Source organism: Schistocerca gregaria, chromosome 9 (assembly GCF_023897955.1).
Source record: "Schistocerca gregaria isolate iqSchGreg1 chromosome 9, iqSchGreg1.2, whole genome shotgun sequence".
NCBI lineage: Eukaryota > Metazoa > Arthropoda > Insecta > Orthoptera > Acrididae > Schistocerca > Schistocerca gregaria.
Window position 1 is genome coordinate 177,782,176 of NC_064928.1, and position 16,750 is coordinate 177,798,925.

At 44.5% G+C, this 16,750-nt stretch overlaps 1 protein-coding gene across 1 annotated transcript in view; it reads left to right on the forward strand.

Moving 5' to 3' along the window:
- The first annotated feature begins 681 nt into the window (after positions 1 to 681).
- The window catches only part of LOC126292265 (luciferin sulfotransferase-like), a 248,781-nt gene continuing 232,712 nt past the window's right edge, over positions 682 to 16,750 (forward strand). Inside the window, exon 1 of the mRNA XM_049986165.1 lies at positions 682 to 736. The gene's annotated coding sequence lies outside the window, so the exon portion shown is untranslated. The remainder of the gene's footprint in view (positions 737 to 16,750) is intronic.

Consider the following 16,750-nt stretch of genomic DNA (forward strand, 5'->3'; position numbering starts at 1 on the left):
TCTACATTAATTTATTTTCTGATGTTCCGACATTTTTTACCGTTGGTGTATATCGCGTTAAGAAGCGATAGCGATAGCGGCGGTTTTCGGATAATATAAATTTGTAGGAATAGCCAGAAGCTGAGACAGTGGCCCAATAAGAACAACCCCACGTTGCCAGTTAGCTGGGTAGGCTATACCTGGAGCATAAGGCGTGAAACACACACACACACACACACACACACACACACACACACACACAGAGAGAGAGAGAGAGAGAGAGAGAGAGAGAGAGAGAGAGAGAGAGAGAGAGAGTGGGGGGGGGGGGGACAGCACAGTGGCAGCACTGCAAAGTATTCTTCGTCCCACTGTCTGCGCCAAACACATCACGTCTATGTACTTGCACACCACTATAGATGTGTAAATCAAAAGAACTCTCAGTAAATATTGCACCATATGTGAACAAGCGTAGCCTTCATTCTCCTTCGTACTGAGAGCTAAATGGGATGGGGTCGAAGAATAAATGTGGCAATATCAGACCCGGGGGCCGCACGTTTGCCTCAACGCAGTCGTCGACGTCTTGTGCTGGAGATACAGAGGCACGAAGTGTATTCGCAGTATCAAAGCCCTCTGATTAGATATAAAAGAGAGCAGTGTAGAGCGATACGGCAACGCCAGCTAAGTAGATACCGCTTGTGGCACCACAGTAGTGAGGGCAACTGGCTTGGACGCTTGGGAGAAAGCTTCTCAAGGACCGGTAAGCTGAAACTCCTTAAGATTTTATAGTGCTCGTCAGGCAAATGCCGGGATGGGTCCTTTGAGAGGGTACGGCTGACTTCCTTCCTATCCTTACCTAATCCGATCGGACCGACGATTTCGCTGCTTGGTCCCCCTCCCTGAACCAACCAGCCTATCAAGGACAAGAAAGTTTGGCGCACTAAAACACAGTACGTGAGATGGTGAAGAATAGCTGTGCCACGAGATTTTAACCCTGGATAGCTGACGCCACTGCGAACCAAAATTATTAATGTTGTGTAGGTTGACAACGCACCGTTTTTAAACTACGGAAACTTGGCGCCACGCGCTCCGAATGGCCATCCGACTGCCCTGTTGCCGTTCGCGGGTTGACGGGCAGCGCTCGCAACGAAGAGAAATTAACGGATCGCTTTCAACGTTCCGCCAATACCAGGAATCTTTGAAAGAGTTCGACAAAACACCGTTCTACGTTACCAAGCTTGTGCCGCTGTAAGTAGGCTGTTTAGGTTTTCTTATTGGTAACGCCGCTTAGCGCTCGGTATGAGAAATCACTGGCTGTGCTGTGCGCAGTCTGTGTTTAGTTTGCATTGTTCTCTGCCATTGTAGTGTTGGGTAGCGGCAGCTGGATGCTAACAGCGCGTAGCGTTGCGCAGTTGGAGGTGAGCCGCCAGCAGTGGTGGACGTGGGGAGAGAGATGGCGGAGTTTTCAAATTTGTAAGAATTGATGTCATGAACTCATATATATATATATATATATATATATATATATATATATATATATTATGACTATTAGGGTAAATACATTGTTTGTTCTCTATTAAAATCTTTCATTTGCTAAATGTGCCTATCAGTAGTTAGTGCCTTCAGAAGTTTGAATCTTTTATTTAATTGGCAGTAGTGACGCTCGCTGTATTGCAGTAGTTCGAGTAACGAAGATTTTTGTGAGGTAAGTGATTTGTGAAACGTATAGGTTAATGCTAGTCAGGGCCATTCTTTCGTAGGGATTTTTGGAAGTCAGATTGCGTTGCGCTAAAGATATTGTGTGTCAGTTTAAGCACAGTCGTGTATAATTTTCCTAAGGGGACGTTTCACCGCGTCAGAGGGCCGCCAGTTCGAGAACCTGCTTTAAGTAAACAATAACCTAGCTACAAAAAGACTGTTTTCAGGGCCGATACAAATTTGTAAAAGACTTTCTGTATGCAAACTAAAGGGCATTAGCTATCCAGGGTTAACACCTCATGTCACAATTCTTCTACCGCGTTTTTTTAAAAATAGGAACCCCCATTTTTTATTACACATTCGCGTAATACCTAAAGAAATATGAATTACTCGGACCACTTTTTTCGCTTTGTGACAGATGGCACTGTAATAGTCACAAACGTATAAGTACCGCCAGTGCGGTCGGTATTTGCTTCGTGATACATCATAGCGGAAAAGGTCGATATCGTGTTGATGTATGGCTATTGTGATCAAAATGCCCAACGGGCGTGTGCTATAGATATGCTGCTCGGTATCCTGGACGACATTATCCAAGTGTCCGGACCTTTCTCCGGATAGTTACGTTATTTAAGGAAACAGGAAGTGTTCAGCCACATGTGAAACGTCAACCACGGCCTGCAACAAATAATGATAACCAAGTAGGTATTTCAGCTGCTGTCGCGGCTGATCAGCACATCAGTAACAGACAAATTGCACGAGATTCCGGAATCTCAAAAACGTCTGCGTTGAGAGTGTTACATCAACATCGATTGCATCTGTACCATATTTCTAATGAACAAGGAATTGCATGGCGGCGACTTTTGCCACTGGGCACAAGAGAAATTACGGACGATGACAGATTTTTTGCACGCGTTCTATTTAGTGACGAACCGTCGTTCATCAACAGCGGTAACATAAACGGGCATAATATGCGCTACTGGGCAACGGAAAATCCACGATGGCTGCGACAAGTGGAAGATCAGCGACCGTGGCGGGTTAATGTATGGTGCGGCATTATGGGAAGAAGGATACTTGGCCCACATTTTATCGATGGCAATCTAAATGGTGCAATGTATGCTGATTTCTTACGTAATGTTCTACCGAAGTTACTACAAGATGTTTCACTGCATGACAGAATGGTTATGTACTTCCAACATGATGGATGTCCGGCACATACCTCGCGTACGGTTGGAGCAGTATTGAATAGCATATTTCATGACAGGTGAATTGGTCGTCGAAGCACCATACCATGGCCCGCACGTCCCCGGATTTGTTTCTGTGGGGAAAGTTGAAGGATATTTGCTATCGTGATCCGACGACAACGGCTGACAACATGCGTCAGCGCGTTGTCAATGCATGTGCGAACATTACGGAAGGCGAACAACTCGCTGTTGTGAGGAATGTCGTTACACGTATTGCCAAATGTATTGAGGTTGACGTACATCATTTTGAGCATTTATTGCATGAATGTGGTATTTACAGGTAATCACGCTGTAACAGCATGCGTTCTCAGAAACGATAAGTTCACAAAGATAGTGTATCACTTTGGAACAACCGAGATAAAATGTTCAAACGTACCTACAGCCTGTATTTTAATTTAAGAAAGCTACCTGTTACTAACTGTTCGTCTAAAATTATGAGCCATATGTTTGTGACTATTACAGTGCCATCTATCACAACGCGAAAAAAGTGGTCCAACTAAAACACTCACATTTCTGTACGTACTACACGAATATGTAATAAAAAATGGTGGTTCCTATTTTAAAAAACACAGTTGATATCCGTTTGACCTATGGCAGCGCCATCTAGCGGGCCTGCTATAGCGCCATCTGGTCTCCCTTCAAGCTAGACAAGTTTCGTTCTTTGTAGTTTTTTTCGTTTGACGCAGTAATTTCTTCCATCCAGCAAGACATATATATATATATATATATATATATATATATATATATATATATATATATATATATATACACTCCTGGAAATGGAAAAAAGAACACATTGACACCGGTGTGTCAGACCCACCATACTTGCTCCGGACACTGCGAGAGGACTGTACAAGCAATGATCACACGCACGGCACAGCGGACACACCAGGAACCGCGGTGTTGGCCGTCAAATGGCGCTAACTGCGCAGCATTTGTGCACCGCCGCCGTCAGTGTCAGCCAGTTTGCCGTGGCATACGGAGCTCCATCGCAGTCTTTAACACTGGTAGCATGCCGCGACAGCGTTGACGTGAACCGTATGTGCAGTTGACGGACTTTGAGCGAGGGCGTATAGAGGGCATGCGGGAGGCCGGGTGGACGTATCGCCGAATTGCTCAACACGTGGGGCGTGAGGTCTCCACAGTACATCGATGTTGTCGCCAGTGGTCGGCGGAAGGTGCACGTGCCCGTCGACCTGGGACCGGACCGCAGCGACGCACGGATGCACGCCAAGACCGTAGGATCCTACGCAGTGCCGTAGGGGACCGCACCGCCACTTCCCAGCAAATTAGGGACACTGTTGCTCCTGGGGTATCGGCGAGGACCATTCGCAACCGTCTCCATGAAGCTGGGCTACGGTCCCGCACACCGTTAGGCCGTCTTCCGCTCACGCTCCAAATCGTGCAGCCCGCCTCCAGTGGTGTCGCGACAGGCGTGAATGGAGGGACGAATGGAGACGTGTCGTCTTCAGCGATGAGAGTCGCTTCTGCCTTGGTGCCAATGATGGTCGTATGCGTGTTTGGCGCCGTGCAGGTGAGCGCCACGATCAGGACTGCATACGACCGAGGCACACAGGACCAACACCCGGCATCATGGTGTGGGGAGCGATCTCCTACACTGGCCGTACACCTCTGGTGATCGTCGAGGGGACACTGAATAGTGCACGGTACATCCAAACCGTCATCGAACCCATCGTTCTACCATTCCTAGACCGGCAAGGGAACTTGCTGTTCCAACAGGACAATGCACGTCCGCATGTATCCCGTGCCACCCAACGTGCTCTAGAAGGTGTCAGTCAACTACCCTGGCCACCAAGATCTCCGTATCTGTCCCCCATTGAGCATTTTTGGGACTGGATGAAGCGTCGTCTCACGCGGTCTGCACGTCCAGCACGAACGCTGGTCCAACTGAGGCGCCAGGTGGAAATGGCATGGCAAGCCGTTCCACAGGACTACATCCAGCATCTCTACGATCGTCTCCATGGGAGAATAGCAGCCTTCATTGCTGCGAAAGGTGGATCTACACTGTACTAGTGCCGACATTGTGCATGCTCTGTTGCCTGTGTCTATGTGCCTGTGGTTCTGTCAGTGTGATCATGTGATGTATCTGACCCCAGGAATGTGTCAATAAAGTTTCCCCTTCCTGGGACAATGAATTCACGGTGTTCTTATTTCAATTTCCAGGAGTGTATATATATATATATATATATATATATATATATATATATATATATATATGTGTGTGTGTGTGTGTGTGTGTGTGTGTGTGTGTGTGTGTGTTTGTATACATAATCTCGGCCGAAGTGAGCTCCCTGCCGCCGTTCGATAAGTAGCATCTAGCAGTAAGTCGTACTCTTAGCTCACTTATTTGTTTCATAGTCTAATTATTAATTTGTTGGCGTGTGTTTGGGAACTTGCATAGTTTAATTCACAAATTTCGGGCGTATTATGATATTTGGGAGTTGTAGCAGCACGTTTTAATACCCGTATAGCGTACATTCGCGTAATCATCAGTCATCTGTTTGTTTTGAACGTTTTGTGAGACAAAAGAGAGGAAAAAAATGCTAGGGATGAACAGGGACTGCGCCTGTTGTGTACGGATTCTTGGGAAATTGGCCGCCGTCCGTAAACAGCTGGAAGGTGAGTTGGCCGTGGTCGGCAGGCTCCAGGCTGCTGCCCTGGGTCGCGGTGACATTGGGACACCCGAGGCGAGCGCTTCGGCGCCTCTGGAACCTGTAGCATCGCCTGGGATCTTTGATGCCACAGCGCCCTCGGATTCTCACGTCCCCACTGGTCGACACATGCCTGGCGGTGATTGGAGAACGGTGGCGGGGTCACGAATCTCTGGGCGGAAGGCCAGGAAAGTTGTTGCTGGCCGCAAGGCTGCACCCTTACGCCTCGGTAACTGGTTTGGCGTGCTTCCCAGTGTCGAAAGTACTTCTGAGCCAGCAAGGGCGGTCTCGTCTGTTGCGGCAGTGGCCGGTCTTCCTGTGAGATTCGGACAAGCGCAGAGGGTGGGATTGCTTGTCATTGGGAGCTCCAATGGTAGGCGGGTGATGGAGACATGGCAGCTAAGGACAGGAAGAGAGCTAATGTGCACTCCGTGTGCGTACCAGGCAGAGTTATCCACGATGTGGAAAGGGTCCTATCGGATGACATGAAGGGTACAGAGTGCAGCCAACTACAGGTGGTGGCTCATGTCGGTACTAATGATGTGTCTCGCTATGGAGCGGAAAAGCTTCTCTCTGGTTTCCGGCGGAGTTAGTGAAGACTGCCTGTCCTGCTAGAGAGATGAAGGGAGAGCTCACCATCTGCAGCATCGTCGACAGGACCGATTGCGCACCTTTGGCTCATTAAACATGTTGAAATGTGTGTGAAATCTTATGGGACTTAACTGCTAAGGTCATCAGTCCCTAAGCTTACACACTACTTAACCTAAATTATCCTAAGGACCAACACACACACACATGCCCGTGGGAGGACTCGAACCTCCGCCGGGATCAGCAGCACAGTCTATGACTGCAGCGCCTCAGACCGCTCGGCTTATCCCGCGCGGCAAGGACCTTCGGTACAGCGCCGAGTGGAGGATCAGAGGCTCGGACGGTTCTGCGACCGTGTTGGCTGCAGATTCCTCGACTTGCGCCATAGGGTGGTGGGGTTTCGGGTTCCGCTAAATAGGTCAGGTGTCCACTACGCACAGGAGGCGGCTACACGGGTAGCGGGGGCTGTGTGGCGCGGACTGGGCGGTTTTTTAGGTTACACAGTCTTGGGAAAGATCAAAAAGGCTCCAGTCTCAAAGGGTGCAGGGTAAAGAACAGACCAAGCAACAGTCGGTATTGTGGTTGTAAATTGTCGCAGTTGTGTTGGAAAAGTATCAGAGCTTCAAACCCTGATAGAAACACTGAATCTGAAATTGTTTTAGGAACAGAAAGGTGGCTAAAGCCGGAGATAAATTCTGACGAATTTTTTTACATAGGCGCACGCCGTGTTAGGGATAGGATAGATTAAATAAAGTACGTGGTGGCGTGTCTGTGTCTGTTGGTAGTAGTTTATCATGTAGTCAAGTTGAAATAGATAGTTCCTGCGAATTACTATGGGTAGAGGTTATACTCAACAGCTGTACCAAAATAATAATTGGCTCCTTCTACCGATCCCCCGGCTCAGATGATATAATAGCTGAGCGCTTCAAAGAAAACTTGAATCTCATTACAAATAAGTACCCTACTCATACAGTTATAATTGGTGGAGACTTCAATCTACTGAATGCTTTCGTTGAGAATTGCTTTGAACAGTTAGTTCATGAGCCCAAACGAATTGTAAATGGTTGCGAAAACACACTTGACCTCTTAGCCACAAATAATCATGATATAATAGAGAGCTTCATGACGGATACAGGGATTAGTGGGCACATGGTCATTATAGCGAGGCTCAAAATCATATCAACCAAAACCACTAAAAGCAAACTCAAAATACATCTATTTAAAACAGCAAATAATAATTCGCTTGATGCCTTCCTAAGAGAGAGTCTCCATTCTTTCAAGCTAATTATGTAAGTGTCTCCTGGTCGGAGACCATGGCTGCGGTTACTCTTGTCGCTGCATAACAAACAGGAGCGCCTGCGATTGTGTACTCAACGACGAACCTGGGTGCACGAATGGCAAAACGTCATTTTTTCGGATTAATACAGGTTCCGTTTACAGCATCATGATGCTCGCATCCGTCTTTAGCAAATTCGCGGTGAACGCACATTGGATGCGTGTATTTGTCATCGCCATACTGGCGTATCACCAGGCGTGATGGTATGGGGGGCCATTGGTTACACGTCTCGGTCACCTCTTGTTCGCATTGAGGGGACTTTGAACAGTGGACGTTACAATTCAGATGTGGCTCTACCCTTCATTCGATCCCTGCGAAACCCTACATTTCAGCAGGATAATGCACGCTCGCATGTTGCTGGTCCTGTACGGGCCTTTCTGGATACATAAATTGTTCGACTGGTGCCATGGCTACAACATTCTCCAGATCTCTCACCAACGGAAAAGGTCTGGTCAATGGTAGCCGAGCAACTGGCTCGTCACAATACGCCAGTCACTACTCTTGATGAACTGTGGTATCGTGTTGAAGCTGCATGGGCAGCTGTACCTGTACACGCCATCCAAACTCTGTTTGACTCAATGGCCAGGCGTATCAAGGCCGTTATTAGGGCCAGAGGTGGTTGTTCTGAGTACTGATGTCTCAGGATCTATGCACCCAAATTGCGTGAAAATGTAATCACATGTCAGTTCTAGTATAATATATTTGTCCAATGAATACGCGTTTATCATCTGCATTTCTTCTTGGTGTAGCAATTTTAATGGCCAGTAGTGTAAAAGGGGAGCTTTCAAAATAGCCCAGACAATAGAGAAATAAATATACGAGAAAAAATTACTATAAACGTTTTACCTGCGATACGCACACATGTAAAGAAAGTAAATTAATGCGATCGTTGCGTTTATTTCTCATTTAAAAGTTTCTCCATACGTGTGTTTAAATTGTAAACACACAGAAGCAAATTTTTTTCAAGTGATAAAGGAAGGTCCCTGTTTTTAGTTTTTAAAGGAACTATAAACAAAAAACACTTTGTACAGGGATTAATACACCTCCCAATATCGTGTCGAACCTCCTTTTGCTCACCGTAATACATCAGCTCGACATGGCATGGACTCAACAAGTCTTGGAAGTTGACTGCAGAAATATTGAGCCATGCTGTCTCTGTAGTTGACCACAATTCCAAAAGTGTTGCTGGTGCAGGATTTTGTACGGTAACTGAGCTGTCGATTACGTCTCATGTCGGGCGCTCTGGGTTGCTAAATCATTCCCTCGAAATGTCCAGAGAACAAACGTGGCATGGCACGTTGCCATCCATGAAAAATTCCGTCGTTGTGTCGGATCATGAAGTTCACGAATAGTTGCAAATGGTCTCCGAGTAACCGAAGATAACCATTTCCCGTCAACGATTGGTTCAGGTGGTTTAGAGAACCCACTCCATTCCATGTCAGGAAAGCCCACGTCCTTATGGAGTCACCATCAGCTCTCACAGTGTCCTATTGACAGTTTGGATCCATGGCTTCTGTGCTCCACGCTCGAACCCTAGCATGAGGTCTTACCAGCTGAAATCGCCACTCATCCGGTCAGACCGGGGTTTTCCAGTCGTCTAAGGTCTAATAGGTACGGTCACGGAGCTGGAGAGGCTCTGAACGCGATGTCAGGCTATTAGCAAAAGCACTCACGTCGGTCTTCTGCTGCCGTAGCCCATAAACGCCAATTTCAGCCACATTGTGCTAACGGATACGTTCCTCTTGCGTTCCACATTGATTTCTGCGGTTATTTAACGCAGTGTCCCTCATTTGTTCGCACTGACAACTCTACGCAAACGCCGCTGCTCCCGGTCGTTAACTGAAGGTGGATCAAAACAAAATGTGCAGACACTCTGTGACCAAAATGGTACTGAAACAGAGGATGACATACTAAAGGCCGAAATAGTAAATGCCTTTTTCTAAAGCTGTTTCACAGAGGAAGACTGCACTGTAGTTCCTTCTCTAGAATGTCGCACAGATGAAAAAATGGTAGATATCAAAATAGACGACAGAGGGATAGAGAAACCATCAAAATCGCTCAGGAGAGGCCACTGGACCTGATGGGATACCAGTTCGATTTTACACAGAGTACGCGAAAGAACTTGCCCCCCTTCTTGCAGCGGTGTACCGAAGGTCTATAGAAGAGCGTACCGTTCCAAAGGATTGGAAAAGGGCACAACAGGTCATCCCCGTTTTCAAGAAGGGACGTCGAACAGATGTGCAGAACTATAGACTTATATCTCTAACGTCGATCAGTTGTAGAATTTTGGATCAAAATGGTTCAAATGGCTCTGAGCACTATGGGACTTAACATCTGAGGTCATCAGTCCCCTAGAACTTAGAACTACTTAAACCTAACTAACCTAAGGACATCACACACATCCATGCCCGAGGCAGGATTCGAAACTGCGACCGTAGCAGTCGCGCAGTTCCGGACTGAGGCGCCTAGAACCGCGCGGCCACCGCGGCCGGCCAGAATTTTGGAACACGTATTATGTTAGAGTATAATGACCTTTCTGGAGACTAGAAATCTACTCTGTAGGAATCAGCATGGGTTTCGAAAAAGACGGTCGTGTGAAACCCAGCTCGCTCTATTCGTCCACGAGACTCAGAGGGCCATAGACACCGGTTCACAGGTAGATGCTTTGTTTCTTGACGTCCGCAAGGCGTTCGATACAGTTCCCCATAGTCGTTTAATGAACAAAATAAGAGCATATGGACTATCATAGCAATTGTGTGATTGGATTGAACAGTTCCTAGATAACAGAACGATGCATGTCATTCTCAATGGAGAGAAGTCTTCCGAAGTAAGAGTGATTTCAGGTGTGCAGCAGGGGAGTGTCTAGGACCGTTCCTATTCACAATATACATAAATGACCTTGTGGATGACATCGGAAGTTCACTGAGTCTTTTTGCAGATGATGCTGTGGTCTATCAAGAGCTTGTAACAATGGAAAATTGTACTGAAATGCAGGAGGATCTGCAACGAATTGACGCATGGGAATGGCAATTGAATCTCAATCTAGACAAGTGTAATGTGCTGGGAATACATAGAAACGAAGATCCTTTGGCATTTAGCTACAATAAAGCAGGTCAGCAACTGGAAGCAGTTAATTCCATAAATTATCTGGGAGTAAGCATTAGAAGTGATTTAAAATGGAATGATCATATAAAGTTGATCGTCGGTAAAGCAGATGCCAGACTGAGATTCATTGGAAGAATCCTAAGGCAATGCAATCCGAAAACAAAGGAAGTAGATTACAGTACGCTTGTTCGCCCACTACTCAGCAGTGTGGGATCCGTACCAGATAGGGTTGCTAGAAGAGATAGAGAATATCCAACGGAGAGCAGCGCACTTCGTTACAGGATCATTTAGTAATCGCGAAATAGTTACGGAGGTGATAGATAAACTCCAGTGCGGACTCTGCAGGAGAGACGCGCAGTAGCTCGGTACGGGCTTTTGTTAAAGATTAGATTAGATTAATACTTGTTCCATAGATCACGAATACGACACTTCATAATGAGGGGGAACGTGTCAGGTTAATGAAAGATGTCTGTACAAGATATTACATTACACAAAATGTTGCATGACACTAATGCTTAAGTTAGTTTTTTTTCCTCCCTTAATTTATATCTAAAAATTCAGCCAATGAGTAGAAGGAGTTGTCATCTAGAAATTATTTTAATTTATTTTTAAATGTTGGTGGACTATCTGTCAGGCTTTTGATGCTGTTTGGTAGGTGATCAAAGACTTTTGTGGCAGCATAATTTACCCCCTTCTGTGCCAAAGTCAGATTTAACCCTGCATAGTGAAGATCATATACTATGAGGTTACTGTGAGGATCCCTAGATCCTTAAATAGATGTCTGCAGGATGACCGTGGGTGGGCTCCAGCAATTATTCTGATTACACGTTTTTGAGCAATGAATACTTTTCTACTCAACGATGAATTACCCCAGAATATGATACCATATGAAAGCAGTGACTGAAAGTAGGCATAGTAAGCTAATTTACTGAGATTCTTATCACCAAAATTTGCAATAACCCTAATAGCATACGTAGCCGAACTCAGACGTGCAGCAGACCATCAGTGTGTTGCTTCCAGTTTAACCTCTCATCAATGGACACACCTAAAAATTTTGAAAATTCTACCTTAGCTACAGACTTCTGTTCAAAGTCTATATTTAATACTGGAGTTGTGCCATTTACTGTACGGAACTGTATATACTGGTTTTTATCAAAATTTAAAGAGAGTCCGTTTGCTGACGACCACTTAACAATTTTGTGAAAAACATCATTTACAATTACATCACTTAGTTCTTGGTTTTTGGATGTTTTTACTATACTTGTATCATCACCAGAAAGAACTAACTTTGCATCTTCATCAATATGGAATGGTAAGTCATTAATGTATATCAAGAACAGTAAAGGACCTAAGACCAAACCCTGTGGGACCCCGTACTTGATAGCCCCCCAGTTTGAGGAATCAGCTGTTGTATTAACATTACATGAACCACTTATTTCAACTTTCTGCATTCTTCCAGTTAAGTATGAATTAAACTATTTGTGCACTGCCCCCCTCAAACCATAATGATTTAGCTTATCTAAAAGAATTCCATGATTTACACAGTCAAATGCCTTTGAGAGATCACAAAAAATACCAATGGGTGATGTCCGGTTATTCAGAGCATTTAATATTTGATCAGTGAAAGCATATATAGCATTTTCTGTTGAAAAGCCTTTCTGAAAATCAAACTGACATTTTGTTAGTACTTTATTTTTACATATATGGGAGGCTACTCTTGAATACATTACTTTCTCAAAAAGTTTTGATAGAGCTGTCAGAAGAGAGATAGTTGTTGACATCTGACATATCCCCCTTTTTATGCAATGGTTTTACAATGGCATATTTCAGTCTGTCGGGGAAAACACCCTGCTCCAAAGAGGTATTACATACGTGGCTGAAAATCCTACTTATCTGTGGGGAACAAGCTTTAAGTATCTTGCTGGAAATGCCATCAATTCCGTAAGAGCTTTTACTTTTCAGTGAGTTTATTATCTTACTGATTTCAGAGGGAGAGTTTCGTGGAAATACAGTTGTTTAAAACTGCACAGGTATGGCCTCTTCTATTAGAAGCCTTGCCTCTTTTAGTGAAGATCTAGATCCCACTTTCTCCACAACATTTAAAAAATGATTATTGAAAATATTTCCAGTTTCAGATTGTTTGTTAGTACACTTGTCATTCAGTTTTATGGCACTAAAGTCTTCCTGTGCTCTTGGTTGCCCTGTTTCCCTTTCAATAATATTCCAAATTGCTTTAATTTTATTATCAGAGTTACTGATCTCAGACATGATACACATGCTTCTGTACTTTTCAATAACTTTTCTTACTACTGCACAATAGTTTTTATGATATTGAACAATTTCGGGGTCAGTACTCCCTCTTACTGCTAGATACAGTTCTCTTTTACGGTTGCAAGATATTCTTATTCCTTTAGTTAGCCAAGGTTTTTTATATGTTTTCTTGGAATTATGTTTCACTGTTTTCTTGGGAAAACAATTTTCAAATACCCTTAAAAATGTATCGTGAAATAAGTTATATTTCAAGTTTGCATCGGGTTCCATATACACTTCATCCCAGTCTAGCTCCTTTAGGCTTTCCCTAAAGTTTGCAGTATTTATATTGTTAATTGAACATACTGCCTTGAAATTCTGATTTGATATACTGCGTGGAGCTATGCCATGTACTGTAACTAGCTGTGCACCATGATCTGAAAGACTATTCTCAACAGGATAAGCATTTATGTCCTTAAACTTATCTTGGTCTATAAAAAAGTTATCTATCAATGTCCTGCTGTTCTTTGTTATCCGAGTAGGAAAATCAATGACGGAGCTCAAATTGAAAGAACTGAGTAATACTACAAGGTCATTCTTCCTATTACACTCCCCACAACTGATAATTTGCTTCCCTCTGTCTGACAGATAGCACAACAAAGCATCCAAGTTTTCTAGAAATAGCTGGAAATTCCCTGAGGGGGACCTATACACTGTTACAATTATGAAAGTGCCATCATTTAGTTTTAGTTCAGTGGCACATGCTTCCATATGTTGCTCTACACAAAATTTTTTAGTTTCTAAAAGTTTTGCGCTATGGAAGCTTTTGACATATATGACAACTCCTCCTCTCATCATATTATCTCTACTTACATGTGCAGCTAATTTGTACCCATTGATGCTAACCTTTTGCATATCAGTGACAATGTGATGCTCAGACAGGCGTAGTACATCTATTACATTCTGAGTTTCTATATCTTCTAAACAAAGCAGAAGCTCATCAGTTTTATTCTTCAATCCTTCAATATTTTGATGACATATACTAACATTTTTCATTTTACTTTTGTGAGTATCTTGAACTTTTTTAACATCTTTAGTACTTGCCAGGCTGAGTTTCCCACTGGACACTGATCTTACACTAAAAAAGAGTTGCCACCAAGAGATGTAGTTCCTCCCCCCTTTAAATTTCCTGCTATCAGCCCAGCCAGTTTACCCTTCCCCTTCTTGTTGAGGTGTAGGCCATGTCTAGTATAGTCCCACCTACAGAGTGAATCAACAGGAACCACACCAATGTGTGACCCTGCATCAGATCCAAGTAGCCCTTCCAACTCCAAATTAACTCTCCTGACAGAAGAGCTCAAATGAGGCCAGTCGTGGCGCTCCAGAACCGACACAAACCCAACACTGGTATGACTCGATGCCGATGCAATATTTGCCAGGTCACACTCTATGCTATACCACAGATCTCTGTCAATACTGTTGCCCGGCCCACACACAATAACCACGGTATCTTCCTTAGTAAAGCCTCTGCATAGTGAACCTAAATCCTCTGTAACCTGCCCCAGTCCAGCACTAGGTTTGAAAAAACTTGTGACCTGGTATTCTTACCCTAATTCATCCTGCAGAAGTTGGTCCACACCCCTAGCATGCGAACTACCTAGCAACAAGACTTTCTTTCTCTTTGCACACTTCCCTACCTTCTTATTCAATTTGCTGCTGAAAGCTTGTTGAGCCCTGTCTACATCTACTTCTGTGACAGGCTCATCAGTTTCCGACTGAGGCAACAGGTCAAACCTATTTTGTACATATATAACGAAGCTGTCAGGAGAATTTCTTAGCCTGTTCCTTATGCCTGTTGCCACTTCCCACCCCTGTTTACCCTCCTCCCCCCTTAACCTGCACAGTTCTCGTCTAGCCTCATCTAACTCAGCCTGAAGGGCAGCAATTTTCCCCTCCTGTTCCACAATCATTCTATCTCTACTGCATAGTCTACAGAACCACTGATGAGTCTCGCTCATTTTCCCAATTGACACGCCACTACAATTTCCCCAATGAAAAAAGTTACTACATCCATCACACCAGACCCCGGAGCTAACAATTCTACGGCACGTCAGGCACTTTACACTCATGGTACAAATCGATTTCAGTGACAGAAAGACAATTAAGTTACCGGAAAACAATGAAAATACGTGTACAAAAAATTAGGCCTACTCGCGACAATGTAAACAATGGTTCAGAAGTTTCTTACTGGAAATTACTTAAGAGATGACGATACTCTACAGATATAAAGGGGTAGCAAACGTATTTGGCACACTAAACTATCAGTAAATGCACTTAAAATTGCGGTATGAAGTTTAATCTGAAAGCTCAAAAGTTCGGCCTGGCCGCGGTATGTAAACAAAACGAACTTTGCGTGATTACTGTGAAAATACGCGAGTAAGACAAAAATTTTTAATGGTACGCTTGAAGAGCACTATAATTAACGTAATAAATTAGTTTAAAGTGTTATAAACAGTTTATTACTACTAAAATTACTTATCTTGTACGGGAGCTGTGACTCAAACGTCCGTATAGCAGGCGCAGGGCTACCAACTGTTTCGAGAACATACCTTCACCGAAGAGTCAAGCGGTATATTGCTCCCTCCTACGTATATCTCGTGAAGAGACCATGAGTATAAAATCAGAGAGATTAGAGCCCACACAGAGGCATATCGACAATCCTTCTTTCCACGAACAAAGGAATAGAAGGGAGAACTGATAGAGGTACTCAAGGTACCCTCCGCCACACACCGTCAGGTGGCTTGCGGAGTATGGATGTAGATGTAGATGTAGATGTAGATGTAGATGTAGATGTAGATGTAGAAGTTCGCCGACAACTGCGTTGACTGTGATGAGGAAATGCCTGAAATTTGGTATTCTTAGCGCCATCTTGACACAGCGGGTATTGGAATATTGAATTCCCTAACGATGTCCGTAACAGAATGTCCCACATTTCTAGCTCCAAGTACCACTCCGTTCTCAAAGTACTTTAGTTCCTGTCGGGGGCCATAATCATGTCGGAAACCTTTTTACATGAATCACGCGAGTACAAATGACAGCTCCAGCAATGTGTATCGCAGGTCCCATGACTTTCGTCACCTTAGTATATTTTCAGTGCTTCTGTGACTTTCTTTTACTTGTGCCTTGTTCCCACAATGACGCAGGGTCGGTATGGTTAATCGTAATTAGCAAGGTTAATTTAAGGGCTGGCCGGATGCCTTTCCTCCCGCCACCCCGTATCCCCCGCGACAGAATTAGTGTACCCCAACTGTCTGTGTCTAGTGTAACCCATGGAAAAGTGCGAATGTGTTCAGATGTCTGCGAGCCCTGTAACTGTGGCGGAACGTGGGGACCAGCCTGGTATTCACCTAGTGGGATGTGGAAAACCGCCTAAAAACCACATCCAGGCTGGCCGGTACACAGGCCTCCGTCGTTAAGCCGTTGGGCGGATTCGCTATGGGGCTGGCGCGCCTTCCCGAGTCCAGGAAGCAGAGCAATAACGCTCTCGGCTAACCTGGCGGTTTCAGTGCTTCTGTGACTAAATTTGCACATTCATTCCGATGACCAAGCTAAAACGTATTTCAATCTTCACATGTAAATTCCATTTGCACCGTCATGTCGGCAGTCATTTCGGTGACCTGGTTCTGAATCTCAACTGGTAACTTTGCAGCGGCGGCAACGTTATCACTTAACGGATTCAGTACCCATCTCTTCGAGAAACCATTTTTATCTTCCGGTAAATACGTCAACTGAGTTTTTAGCTCACGCAAGTGTATCTTCGTGTAATCCAAATTGTGGTGAATATTAGCGACTTGTTCATTCGAATTTTTCTCAGTAATCCTAAG